Source organism: Phocoena sinus, chromosome 14 (assembly GCF_008692025.1).
Source record: "Phocoena sinus isolate mPhoSin1 chromosome 14, mPhoSin1.pri, whole genome shotgun sequence".
Taxonomy (NCBI): Eukaryota; Metazoa; Chordata; class Mammalia; order Artiodactyla; family Phocoenidae; genus Phocoena; species Phocoena sinus.
The window spans coordinates 38,907,674-38,922,192 of record NC_045776.1 but is presented as its reverse complement, the minus strand read 5'-3'; the positions used below and the strand labels follow the sequence as shown (position 1 = coordinate 38,922,192).

General features: G+C 46.2%; 1 protein-coding gene and 1 long non-coding RNA gene across 5 annotated transcripts in view; one reads left to right on the top strand and one right to left on the bottom strand.

Annotated features, from left to right (window-relative positions):
* Positions 1 to 14,519, top strand: part of FHOD3 (formin homology 2 domain containing 3) — a 497,328-nt gene that overhangs the window by 104,248 nt on the left and 378,561 nt on the right. The gene's annotated exons all lie outside the window — the stretch shown is intronic.
* Positions 11,902 to 14,519, bottom strand: part of LOC116738905 — a 30,634-nt gene continuing 28,016 nt past the window's right edge. For both annotated transcript variants that reach the window (XR_004345399.1, XR_004345401.1), the window contains exon 3: positions 11,902 to 13,643. This is a non-coding gene — a long non-coding RNA (uncharacterized LOC116738905). The remainder of the gene's footprint in view (positions 13,644 to 14,519) is intronic.

The following is a 14,519-nucleotide window of genomic DNA, read 5'->3' as shown; positions in this document are numbered from 1 at the left end:
GAAGTAAAAGTACTGGAAACCTGTAAGCACGGAGCTTTACCTGGCCTCGCCTTTTATGGATGAGGCATCTGTGCAGGAAACCTCACCTGGGGTGCACCACGGGTTGGCCATAGTTGGCTAAACAAACCTGAATGCCCATTTGGCCAGTTCATTGATTTACATGTAGAAATATGTTAGTCACCCAGGAGAGGATGCTCACGGAGATGTGGCCGGCTTCTCTCCCCTCACAGGTCTGCTGGCTGGGAGCTGGGGTGCAGATGGGTGTGAGGGGGGAGGTTCATTAGCTACATGACTCAGGTATTTGATGGCATTGTCTCGGGGAGCCCAGTGTGATCAGCCTGTCTCATAGGGACTGGAGGCTGTGGGACAGGGCAGGTTTCCCTCAGTGATGCTACCAGCAGACTCGTGAAGATTTTTACATGAGCATCCCACATAGCTAGGTACATATGCTCAATGTTTTACAAGTTTATTGAGATATAATACACATACCATAAAACTACCCCCTCCTGTAAAAAGCATTTAGTATTCTCCCTGTTTTTCCAGTATACTCACAGAATTGTGCAACCATCACCACTATCTAATTCCGGAACATTTTTATCAACTCCCTAAATGCCCAACAGCAGTTACTCTCCAGTCCCCTCTCTGGGTCCTTGGCAACCACTAACCTACTTGTTGTCTCTAGGATTTGCCTCTTCTGGAAATTTCATATAAATGGAATCATATGATATGTGGCCTTTTGTGTCTGGTTTCTTCCGTTTAGCACACTGTTTTCGAGCTTCATCCATGCTGTAGCATGGATCAGTACTTGATTTCTTTTTGTGGTTGAACAGATTCCATTGTATGGATCTAGCACATTTTGCTTATCTGTCCCTCAGCTGATGGACATTTGAGTTGTTTCCACCTTTGTGGTTATTAGGACTAATGCTGCTATGAACATTCATGTACAGGTGTTTAGGTGAACATACATATGTTTTCAGTTCTCTTGGATATATTCTTTGAACATTCATTACAAAAAATCTATTGGTTTCTTCAGGCGGGAATCTTTTACATGGTGCTTTTGAAGTTGTGATTGTTCATTTTAGCTCTGAGAAGAGGAGAAGATGACAGGGAGCAGGGGTCTCTGGGGCAGGCACAGGGTAGGAGAAAAGAACCGAGTTGGCCTTTTAGTTTTTCAAAGCAGAAAACCTGACAGAGCTCCAGGGGTGAAGAAGGCCAGTCATCTCTTGCTGTTCCTTTCATCGTGGCGCCAAGAGGCCTTTCTGAGTAAAGATCCATAAACTTTGATGACTGCAAAGAACCTGAGTGCTCCTCTTGATCAATATCCAGATAGTATCTTGGTCAGTATCTCCATATATATATATATATGAAAGTACCCCAGAGAGGAAGGGTGACTTGTCCAGGGTCACACAGCTAGCAACCAGCAAGGCCTAGACTAGAGTCCACTTTTCCGTAACTTTGATCCATCCTCTTTCCCTGACATTCACTGCTCCTCCTTTGAGGTGACATTATGAAACTCCTGAAGGGGAAATGGCTTTGTGCAGAGTGGAATTTCATAACTCTCTGAATTTTAAGGCCTTACCAAATATATTCCACTTTTCGGAGTATCTAAACTGGAACCACAGTGAGTTTTCATCAGCTGCAGAAAACCCACCGTTTACACATGGCAGCATCTTTTGTTTCACATCTGCTGAGAGGCATGTTGGCCTGGCCTGAAGCTGTGGCCAACAGTGACGCAAGTCAGAAACTCCAGCTAGCAAGGCGGTAGGAAAGTTCTCCTTGGTTAGACTTTGCTAAGTCATGACAGTGAAGTGAAAATCTGTGAGGACGGTTTTGTTGAGAAGGGGCTGTGGTGGTGCAGGGTGCGGGTTCCTGAGTTCCTCATGAACTGCTGGGTGATGCCCTCCGAGGCCAGAGCTGGAGCAGGCCTTGGCCCAGTGGAAAGCCCTGGGCAGGTGGAGGGTGCTGGGAGCCATCTCTGGGACTGCCCTCCTCCTGTTTCCTCCGGGGCCTGGCCAGGGTTGTGTTCTGTCCTCCGCAGCCTCTCTGCAACCCACCCTTTGGAACAAGACTGGCAGAATAGACTAGGACATCACTGAAGGTGACACGTACCCAAGAGTGTGTCGGTGTAGGAAGAAGAATCCTGATTCATTCACGAAACCCCCTGATTCTCTTCCCACCTTAAAAAAAAGACATCTCAGGTCATCTACAAGATGAGTGACACATCTTCCTTTTGTGCTGCCTACTGAGATTGGAACATTAGAAGCCCTCATGTGTGCCAGGGCATTTTTACAAATTCATGCTCTCAGAGTGGGAATTATCATTCAGGGGCCTTACTATTCACCTTTATAATAAAAGATACACCCCAGAATTTTCACACTTAGTTATAAAAAACACAAAAATAATAAATCATAATAAGATATTAGCAAAATAATTACAGACTTCATTAAAATAAGTCACTTTGTAAATTGTTCCAGAGTTTTCCCAGTGTCTGTCTGTCAGACACTTCAATTTAAGGTAGGAATAGTCAGTGGATTGGGATACCCGAGCAATTTCTAGAAAGAACTGGTGCCTGGACCCCACTGCAAGCCAGTGCGGTCTGACTTCTTGGGGCTCAGTCTGGGCTTCGGTGTCCCTTAAAAGCTTCCCCAGGTGATTCTCAGTGCCCTCAGGGTAACTGCAGCCGAATCCTTGCCCTGTGTTCCACCTGCACTAAGTGCTTGACTTATGGGATCACATTTCTGCCTCATTAGAGGGAGGTTTCATTATCCCCTCCATACAGAGGCAGAAACTGAGCTTCCCTGGGTTAAGGAACTTAAGGCCCCCAACCTCCAGGCTGCCTCTTGAAAGTCTGGGCAGTACTGGACCCCAGCCCAGGCCTCCCTCACCTCCTGATCTGTCCCGTATCCTGCTGAGCCCTCTGGAGCAGCCCCAAGTCAGGCAGGTGCTAAGGGGTTGTCTGCTGGGAGTGTCGGTGACGTACCTCCTGGAATGGAAGCAGCAGGCTCTGGGGCTGACGTTGGTTCATGGCCCTGACCTCTTGCTGCTCTGTGACCTCACTTAACCTTTCCAGGTCTCCACTTCCTCATCTGTAAATTAGGGATCACAGTGCCCACCTTATAGTGTGGATGGGGGGGTTAAATGAGATAGAAGCATGAAGGACTTGGCAAGGCAGCTGACGCGTCAAAAGGACGAGGGTTGTGTATAATGTGGCCCTACACTCCCAGGTCCCAAATGCCTGAGGGGCAGTTTCTCAGCCTTCAGTGTGCTTGTGCATCACCCCGGGACATGAATTTGGTGGGCCTGGGGCGGGGCCTGAGATCCAGCATCTCTGCCAAGTTTCTAAGTGATGCCAAGGCCTAAGTCGTCAGCTCCTGGGATTAGCTAGCAGGGTGCCGATGGCATGACCACAGGACGAGCTGAGTCCTTAACGTGTTCACAGTGCTGTCCCTTCCATTCCCAGACCTGAGGGCGCCATCCTTGCTGTTCTTCTAGTGTGGCTGTGAGTGCTTCTAGCTTTTGTGTAGAATTTCTTTGGTCCTCCCAGTTACCAATCACTAGAAGAATTATAAAATCACTTATATATTAATACTGTGATGTGAAATCAATGCACTATTGAATGATAACGCATTGATACTCTTTTTCATTTTCTTGCTTTTGTGAAGTCATTGCTGTTTATTATTTATAACATATCAGCTCAGATCAAGAAATGGACATGGGGTTGGAAGTTTAGGGTTTAATTCCTGACGCTCCCATTTAGTAGCTGTTTCTCCAGCCCTTCATTTGTGCATCTGTGAAATGGGCCGAACAGTACCCACAGCACAGGGTTGTTAAATGGAAATGATCCGGAGGCTCAGATTCCACCATTTTGTCTGATTATATTTTAAGGAAAAATGTTTTAATTTGCAGAGGAATTTAGTTCAAAGACCAAAACATATTTTTACAGCTCTGGAGACGTTCCTCTCTCTTGCCCTCTCTGCTTGCTTTGGTGGTGGTGGTGGTGGTGGGATGTGATGCTAGGAGCAAAACTGATAAGCATGAAATGCAGGGCTCCCAGGATGCAATTTAAATTTTAAAGTTTTAATTGTTTTGCCTACATTATTTGGATGTGTGACATCTTAATTATTTTCTGAATATATAAAATGCAGGTGAAAATGGGACAGTCAAAAACCAAAGAGGAATAAAGCCCATGACCAATATATATATATTTTTTTTTTGCGTTATGCGGGCCTCTCACTGTTGTGGCCTCTCCCGTTGCGGAGCACAGGCTCCGGACGCGCAGGCTCAGCGGCCACAGCTCATGGGCCCAGCCGCTCCGCGGCATGTGGGATCTTCCCAGACCGGGGCACGAACCCGCGTCCCCTGCATCGGCAGGCGGACTCCCAACCACTGCGCCACCAGGGAAGCCCCCATGACCAATATTTATAGAACTCAGGATGAGCACAGATTACATCTTCGTAAGGTTCCCAAGGAGCCAGCAGTGAGGACTTTTTTTTTTTTTTTTGCGGTACGCGGGCCTCTCACTGTTGGGGCCTCTGGCCTCTCCCGTTGCGGAGCGCAGGCTCCGGACGCGCAGGCTCAGCGGCCATGGCTCACGGGTCCAGCCGCTCTGCGGCATGTGGGATCCTCCCGGACCGGGGCACGAACCCGTGTCCCCTGCATTGGCAGGCGGACTCTCAACCACTGCGCCACCAGGGAAGCCCTGTGAGGACATTTTTATACGACTGTGAACGTGTCAAAATACGGAACAGATGTGCTTCTTGTCCACATGGAAGAATAACTCCTGTTTGTGGCTGTAAGGTTCATGGATGCTGGGAATTGCATAATAATTATTTCCCCTTTTCTCCCTCTTTGTTGGTTAAATGAAGCGAGGCTATTTAAAACATGGTGTGTCAGATTTGCCTGTGGGTTCCAGAAGTTGAATCAGCTGTGCAGGGGTCTGTGCCCAGCATTGCTAACTAAGCACATAGTAGGTTCTTGATAATGGCCAGATGGCAAATTCATTTCAGAAGTGGGGACTTTGACCTGCTCTAAGTTCATATTGTGGCCTCTTGTCTGGATTTTAAAGCAAGATGGCACCTGCAAACACACTTAGAGGCAATGGGAAAGGAATGCTGCCTTCCATGGAACGCTTATGGGCTGGTTCAGGGTCGCACATCCTCTGTACATGACATCTAGTGGGCGTCACCACTGTAGGTGGACTTGCTGACAGGTGGCCTTCTGCAGAGATGTGGTTTTAGGCTCTCTTAGTGGGACAGCTCACAAACCCACCAGTCCTCCTGCCTCGTTTATTTTTCCCATTTTTTTGAGAGCTAAACGGTACACCTTTGTAAGAGTTTTCCTTTCAGAGAGTTTCTACATGTGCCTGAAAACACAACCTTGGACATGTGTGAGGATGAGTGTGGTGTGTCTGTGTCGGGACCCTCGGGCATAGGATTTGGAGTGGGATACAGATACCTCTTACATGTGACATTGAGAGGAGGTACATTCAGATTAGCGAACTCTTCTTTTTGAAAGTCTGCCCTGTCTAGTCTATCAGTCATTCTCACCGTGGAATGAATGAGTTTGATCTGATTATCTTTGACCCGAGATCGGCTGCCCACTGGGACTGGGTGATCTTATTTTTGGAGTGATATTAAGGAATTTTGGAGTTCCTGATGCGTATTCTGGCTGGGAGCTCAAAAGTCCGAATAGTCTATAAATCACTTTCGTGGGTTCATAAAAAGGAAGGGCTGTTGGCAGGAGGCTGTATGTTAATGGTGGTCCCCCTGGAGCCCTCACTGGGTGTGCTCAGACCACCCGCGGGTTCTCATCCTGGTTTGTCACATCATCCACGCATCTACCCACCACTCACTCACCTGTAAACATTTACTAAACACACGTGCTTCTGTCCTGCTGAGGGATGAGGTCACGTATGAGTCCAGGGCTTTGCACATATTGGGGCCTCAAGGGGCATTGATATGGGTGTAAATGCCTGGTCTGACTGCATCACACAGCAATAAGGATATTGGTCTGCTGTCCTCTGGTTTCCCTCCCCCTCTCTATCCATCCCTCATCTTCCTCCTCCTAGGGCTGTCCTTGTTCCCCTTTCCCGGTTGTGCAGGAGCGTGGTCCAGAGTCACCTGTGGAGGCGTTTGAAAAAGCAGATGTAGGTCAGGCCTGCTTTTGTAAGGCTTTCTGGGTGATTCCAGTGTGTAGCCAAATTAAGAATTACTGCTTTACAGATTCTCCTTTTGCTCCAAGTCTCTACCAGTTCATCGATCCTCCCTAACTTTGCATTTCCCCACTACTGTTCTCTCTGTTGTCTGAGCTCATGAGCGATAACGATGCTTTAGTCACACATCTGCACTGTGTTAGGAAGCCTCACGCTCATTATTTCAGTCTAATTCAAGTCTATCAGGCTTGCAAAATAGGTGTTATCATCCTCATTTTACAGATAAAAAAAGCGAGGCTTAAAAAGATTCATGGACTGCCAAAGACACGGGTTTAAGTGGGAGAGCAGGAATTTGAATCGAGGTCTGTTGGACTCCAAAGGCATGTTCTTTCCATGAGTTAGGCTGCTTCACTAAATTCGGCTTTGAGCTTTGCAGACTCCCTACGTTAATTCACATCCAATGAAGAATAGGATTCAGAGCGTGGACTGCAGTCAAACGGGCTGGATTTTAAACCTCACCCTGCCACGTTCTGGCTGGGAGCTTGAACATCCTACTTACCTTCTGTCCTTCAGCGTCCTCATCTGTGAGCTGGTGATAATAGTACTTATCTTGTAGGGTTGTTGCATGCTGAGTGGAGGCTGGTATGTGGTCAGTGATTGTCAAATATACATTTTTTATTGAAGTATAGTTGATTTACAATGTTGTGTTAGTGTCAGCACAATGTTGTGTTAGTGTCAGTGTACAGCAAAGTGATTCAGTTATTTTTATGCATAGGGCTGGCCAAAAAGTTCGTTTGGGTTTTCCCATAAGTTGTGGAAAAACCCAAACGAACCTTTTGGCCAACCCAATATATTCTTTTTCGGATTCTTTTCCATTATAGGTTATTATAAGATACCAAGTATAGTTCCCTGTGCTATATAAGTCAGCCCTTGTTTATCTATTTTATATATAGTACAGAGTGTGTATCTGTTAATCCCAAACTCCTCATTTATGCCCTTAGTATGAATTTACTCCCTTCCCCTTTGATTTCTATGTCTATGAGTCTGTTTTTGTTTTGTAAATAAGTTCATTTGCGTCATTTTTGTAGATTCCACATTTACGTGATATCATATGATATTTGTCTTTCTCTGTCTGACTTCACGTAGGTCAGTATTTTTTTAAGCAGCACAGTGCTGTCTCTAGATATCTTATTAGGGAACAAAGACGTAAGGCAGATGATGTTGGGACTGGAGGAGGGTGTGCAGCTTGAGGCCTTGGCTGAAGCTATTCCCGTGGAGAGGGGCCCCCGTGGCCCTGAGGACTGCCTTTTGTAGAGCCCTTGGGGCTGCACTCAATGACCCCTTCTCCAGCGTGATTCTCTGCCCTGTCCATTTACTAACCTTTAAAATCAATAACAGGGAGACTTCCCTGGCGGTCCAGTGGTTAAGACTCCGCACTCCCCATGCAGGGGACCTGGGTTCCATCCCTGGTCGGGGAACTAAGAACCCACGTACCGCAGCTAAGCCCGCGTGCCGCAACTACTGAGCCTGCGCTCTAGAGCCTGCACGCCGCAACAAGAGAAGCCCGCACGCCACAGTGAAGGCCCAGCCCAGCCAAAATAAATAAATAAGTAAAAATTAAAAAAAAATCAATAACAGGGAATTTACTTGTTTATTATTATGATCAGCTGTGGAGGAAAAGAAAAAGCTGAATGGTGTACAAAAATTGGGGCATGTAAATGTGGAATCTTAAAGATGGTCTTGATCACTAAGAATGATGTCCACGTCAGCCTGGTGAAACCCAGTCTCCGTTGGCAGGATGTGCGGGGCAGAACGTGCACCAGTGGGTGGACCAGCATGCCCAAAGAGGGTTGTTTGAGAAGGTAAGAGCCTAATGCTTCTAGGTGGGAGTGGTGTGGGCAGGGCTGGTAGGTGTTACAGGGCAGCTGAGAGTTGCTGAGAAAGAGGAGTGAAAGGCATAAAGGGCCCCGGGCAAGGGAGCCCTGTTGGCACCGAGTGGGAAGTTACCTTCCAGAGACTTCTTGGCAGACAGAGGTGGCGGGCATCACCAGGGAATGGAGCTCAAGACCAACACGAGTTGGCTCACCCAGGATATAGTGCCAGCGTTTACCTGGAGTGAGGGCTGGATAGCCAGGGATGGGCACCAGCACAGCCAAGGAGTTGTCAGGAAGGAGCCAAGGGTAGAGATATTATAGCCATCTGGCCAGGGCTGGGGGTTGTCCATCATGAGGAAGGCAGAGGCCGCCCAGAGCCCGGGAGCCAAGCCCACAGTGTGTGGTGGATCTTGTCTTTGGAAAGGGCAGGCTGCTTTTAAAGGGACTCACTAATCGGCTGTCTAAGTAAAAAGGGTGCAAGACATGACTGAGGCAAGTGGTCACAATGCAGGTAAGTTGACCTGTCATTGTTGTTGCTGGGAGGGGCTCCTGGGACTCTGCTTACTGCCTATTGCTGGGCAGCCAGGTCAGAGCTTCAGTGATGGAGTAACCTCTCCTCGAGTGTGGCTGAGGGGTAAGCTCATCTCCTTTAGCCCCTGCTTTCTAAGGCGTGGAGGAATGAAGTCTGAAGGATGCAGGCTTGATATGCCAGACAGGCAGGAGGAGTGCTGACAACACAGATTACAGACTCTCCATCTGTGCCATTGGCATCATGTCTGCTCCCCTCCTTCCTCAGTGGTTAGCTGCAGTTGTCTTTTACTGTTCAACTCAGTTCCTGCTCATCCAGCAGACCTTCTTCGTTTCATCGGTCTGGTCTGGGTGCCCCACATGTGTGTCCCAGCTACCCTCATGTGTTATTCTGGACTTGCTTTCTCTTATACTGGGCTCAGTGCTCCTTGGACTTGTCTTTCACCTTTGTGCTCTCAATGCTAAGCACTGTGTCCATTTCAGGGCTCGGTATGCAGTAGGTGCTCAATAAATATTGATTGAGTGATTGATTAAAGATGACATAGTTTGTATTCAGTCTCCAGCATTGACTGTTAAACATAGACTTTCGGCCGCTGGAAAAAGCCAAAACTTTGGTATTTGTCCCACAGCTCTGCTGGTATGGCCAGCTGGGGCTGCTCCAGCAGCTGTGGTGGCAGCTTGAGGAAGAGGCACCACTCACTGCTTGGACGGTGGATCATCCCATTCTGACCCAAACTTCAAAATGAAATGCCCTGTCTTCCCAGAAGGCCTCTGTCAGTTCAACTCTTTGCTGTTGGAGAAAGCAGTCAGAGCAACAATGCTCAAGAGAAAAGTCACCATCAGAGGGAAGGGACGTTACCCAGGGACTGCACCCCCTACACACTGGCCATGGTGCTGTGAACCTACCAGAAGTATGACCTCTTATATTCTCTTTTAAAAAAGGGGCTTATGAGCTATAACCCACATACTATACGATTCACTCAGTGTCTCAGTAGTTTTTAGCACAGTGACCGATTGTGCAACCATTACCACAATTTTATGACATTTCATCACCGAAAGAGACTTCACACCCATTAATAGTCCCCCTCCATTTCCCCTCAACCTCCCCAGCCCTGGCAACCAATCATCTACTTTCTGTCTCGATGGATTTGCCTCTTCTAGCGACTTCATTATAAATAGAATCATACAGTATGTGGCCTTTGTAGCTGGCTTCTTTCACTTAGCATAATGCTTTCAAGGTTTATTCAGCACTTCGTTCCTTTTTGTGGTTGACTAATTTTCCGTTGTATAGATATATACTACATTTTGTTGATCCATTCATCAGCTGATGTACAGTTGAGCTGTTTCCACTTTTTGACTCTTGTGAATAACGCTTCTATGAACATTCATGTAGAGGTTTTTGTGTGGACATGTGTTTTCATTTCTCATGGGTATATGTCTAGACTGGAATTGCTAGATCATACGGTAAGTCCATGTTTAACATTTTAAGAAGCTGGCAGACTGTTTTCCGAAGCAGCTGCACCATTTACATTCCCACCAGCAATGCATGAGGGTTTCAGTTTTTCCACATTCTTGTTAACATTTGTTACTGTCTGTCTCTGATTATAGCCATTTTAGTGGTGTCAGTGATACCTCATTGTGATTTTGATTTGTATTTCCCTTGTGGTCACTAATGTTGAGCATCTCTTCATGTGCCTATTAGACATTATTGTTTTTGAAGAAAAGGTTTTCAAATCCATAGCCATTTAAAAAATTGGGTTATTTGGCTTTTTTATTCTTGTGTTTTAAGAGTTCTTTATATATCCTGGATATAAGTTCCTTATCGGTTATGATTTGCACATATTTCCCTCTCTGTGTTGCCTTTTCACTTTCTTGGTGACCATTTAAGTACCACATGTCAAATTTTGATGAAGTCCAATTTACCTGTTTTTTTTTTTTTTTCCTTGTGATTTTGGTGTCATATGTAAGGTATCATTGCCTAACCCAAACTCATGAAGGTTTACACCTAGGTTTTCCTCTACCAGTTTTATCATTCTACCTCTCGTATTTAGGTCTTTGATCCATTATTGAGTTTGTCTTTGTATATGGTGTGAGGTAGGGGTTCGGCTTAATTTTTTGTTTGTTGATATGCAGTTACAGCACCATGTCATCATATGTTTTGATGAATTAATAAACATATTTTAAATTTCACTTCTATATCTTAAGTGCTTTTGATAATTTGGGATCTGTTATAAAGGAAGTTATTAAAATAATGTAATTCATCAAAGTGCAACATTTACTTATCGTTATGTGATCCTGAGTGAGGAATCAATTGATTTCATATCTCTGTATATTTGAAACTAACCTAAACGATATTTAATCACTGAATTCTAGTTCTTAAACCACACCAAGATCTTGCCTTCTTGTTCTTATTTTTCAGTGGCTTTTCATCTTATTCCCTGTTTGGTTCCTATATTTATTTGCTTTTTTTGTTTTTGCTTTTTATAGTATGATATAGAGTGCCTACAGTTAAAATGTTTGGAGCATAAAACCGAGTAGTTATCCCTGTGGATTTATCTTCATAATCTGGCCTGAGTGGCCCAGTAGAATGCTGCAGTTGTTAGTTTTTAAAAGGAGAAAGGAACCAAGGTTTTGGTTCCTCTTCTCAAAGTGAGAGCGCTCTTATTCCAATGCTATTTGACACTCTCCTCCCTCTGATCCTAAAAACATGGCCACCGTTTTGGGCCTGGAAATTTGGCCTGCCTGCTGACTTTCTCCCTTTGAGTAGCCCCTGCTCCAGGCAGTGGCTGCTCCCTTGTCCTCTCCTCTCTCACCCCCATCCACACACTCCTAAAACAGAGACTTCCCTGGTGAGCCATCTGCAGGGTGACCAATGGAACACTGGAGCTGTGGAGTAGGATTTGAGTCCTTTGTATAAAGTGTCTTCTGTGCCTGCCTAATTATAACCAGGACAGTCCCGCCACCCCTACCTTACATGTGTGGCAAGGCGGTATTGTTAGCAGTGCTTAGAGCCACTGCCTAAGGGGGATGATGGGGGAGGGGCAGAAAAGCTATTCCAACCCAGTGGCCTTTCTTTAGTACTTTTAGAACAACTGTGATAAGGGAATTTGTGCAAGGGCAAGGGCTTTATCTTCGTAACCTGGCCTGAGTGGTCCAGTAGAATGCTGCAGTTGTTAGTTTTTAAAAGGAGAAAGGAACCAAAGGCTGTACAAGGGCAAGGGCTTTCGTGTGTATGTTCACATATACATTGAAGAGCAATGTGAGATAAAGCTACTTACCAAGAAATGAAAAACGACTTTAGTTCTAGTATTTAAAATTAAACTCGAATTTATAGAAATACGGCTGACTCTAAGGGGAAAGGGTGATATCATTCTTAACACAAAAACAAAAATGTTGCTTAAATGCACATAATTTAAACTCAGGGTGACTGACAGGTGACAAGGAGTAAAATCAGACTTATTCTTAAGCAGCTGGGAAGGCTATCAATATGTCTTAGGCTATCATGACATTTTCCCCGTGTGAAAGTCAGTGTGATTCTGGAGAAGAGTTACCCAGGTGAATTTATTCCCCCTAAAGCAAGACTTAAGGTAGAGAGAAGAATTTGCACTTAAAATTGTTTTATGAAAGTCAGAATACCTTTTGCCCCAATCATTTTGGATTTTTTTGTTTTGATTAGAAAAAAATCACTGTTGTATAACATTAGGGTTAAAATATATTGGTGGAGTTCAGAAGTCTGTGAAAAGATCATAGAAAGCTAATATATAAAAAAGAAAGTGTGATATGAGCATTTTCTCATCTTTCTGGTGGCACATCGTCATGGAATGCATGTCACAGACATGTTGCTGGTGAAGTGTTACTGGAGCCTGGCCGGGCCACTGCCTACCCTGGGCACGTGGTGAACCTTGTTCAGTGAGATGCACGATGGACGAGCCAGCAACGGGCAGGGCTGGAGCCAGAGACCTGCGCTTCTCCTAGAAACACAGTCACATAACTTAGACACGCTAGTTTTCAGCAGTATTCATCAGAAACTTGTCAAAAAGGCTGACTCTTTTCATGTAAGTCAAACGTTGTTGTCAAGTTGTGTTTGGAGAAGGAGGCCTTAGGAAAAGGTGTCTTGGGGATGAGTGGCCTGCGATATCCTACCCACCCAGAGGGAAGGGTGCTGATTTCCCAGTACCACACATGTTCAGGTCCACCGCTGGAGCACACGCTCGGAGACCCTGTGAGATGGTGGTCCCTCTAGAAGCTTCTTTAATGTCTCCCCTGACAAAACCAGTAGAAAGTGTGACACATTCTAACTGGGAACCTCAGAACGTGGCCCCAGGTGTTCTGTGGGCTGTGTTCTGAGGCCAGGCCTGCTGGCCAGAGCCTCGAGCCCTTACGCTTGGCTCTGGGATGACCAGGGCTGCTTTCCTTGGGGATGATGAGTTGCTTTTGGAGCAAGTCCAACACCAGCCCTTCATCTGTCAAGCAGAGCCACACCCATAACGTTAGGCAGCTGGATTTATATACTTTATCCATGGCCAAGATATATGCTCCCTTCTCCAGAGCTCACCACATCCTACATATAATTAAATTTTTTTACTGTGGTAAAATACATATAACATAAAATTTACCATCTTAACCATTTGAAGTGTACAATTCAGAAGCAGTAGTTACCTTCAAAATTTTGGGCAGCCACCACTGCTACTTCCAAAACTTTTTCATCTTTCCAAACAGAGACTCTGTAACCATTAAGCAATGCTTTCCCATTCTCCGCTTCACCTGGAACCTTCTTTTCTGTCTCTATGAATTTGCTTATATCATTTTCAGATTTAATTTAAAAAAATTATTTTAGACTGGTCTGAGAAGCAAAGTTTATAGAAGAGTTCAAAATTTCAAAAGAGTGCTTCAGGTTTTATAGTTTTTTAGTGGAGCAAAACCAGCAGGCCTGCTGCACTTTGCACGTAGCTGCTGGGAGAGACAAACAGGAGGTGGGAGGAGGGTGACTGAGTTGTTGAGGAGTTGTCGTAGGTCGTGTACAGGAGTAGCTGCATGGAGGTCCACAATCTCAGCAGCTGCACACGGTGGCCTAAGTGAGAGAGCCATTCCTGTTTGAAGACAAAGAAAGTGCTTTTCATTGAGAAACTGACATAAAAGTTGTGTCACTAGTGGAGACTGAAAACCAAATCCTTCTGATCTCAAGACGCCCATCTCTTCCTATTACTCTCCTCTGTCTTCTGGAGTGTGCAAAGGGCATTTTGTAAGGGCGGGACCGTGCATTTCTAAATATTATTATATTTAGCTGAGTGAGTTTCAGAGCCAAAGGTGGAAGCAGTACTGACAAGCCACACCGGGAAAGCGCGAGGGGAGCCCCTCCTCACCTGAAGCCACCAAACACTTGTCCACCCACGTCAGCTCATCCCCAGGCAGTCACTGGTGCCAGCCCCATGCTGGGCTGTGGGGGGATGATCCAGGGGCCCCAGCTGGCTGCCTGTGATGATGACAACGAGTGTGACAGTAGCCGCCCTGCCTACCCCTAATGTTTATTGAGCACATTCTATGGGCTGGGCTTGGGTGGGGTGTTCTTGAGCATTCTCTTTAACTCGCACACTCCACCAGAGAGGTGGGTTTAGCATGGGAAGAAGGAAGCTCCCCCAGAGGTCAAGTTGAAGCTTTCAGAAGAGCACTTGGCTGGCGGTGGCAGCACCGGGCTTGGAGGACCGTGTTGGGGGGTTGCCTGACTTCCGGGCAATGCAGGCCTGCCTCATGCTCTGGTCGGGGTGGGGCAGGGAGCCTACTCCCAGGCTGCTGCCCTGGGCAAGACACAGAAGCCTGAGTAGCCAAGGGACCTGGCCATCAGGAGAGGGGAGTTGCGGGCCCGGGGAGCAGGGACTGCAGGGGAGGGATGTTGAGGGCCTCCATTTCTGGGCCTCCTGGCTGGGAGATCTTTACAGTGTCTCAGGGAGATGCGGGGCCTCTGCTGA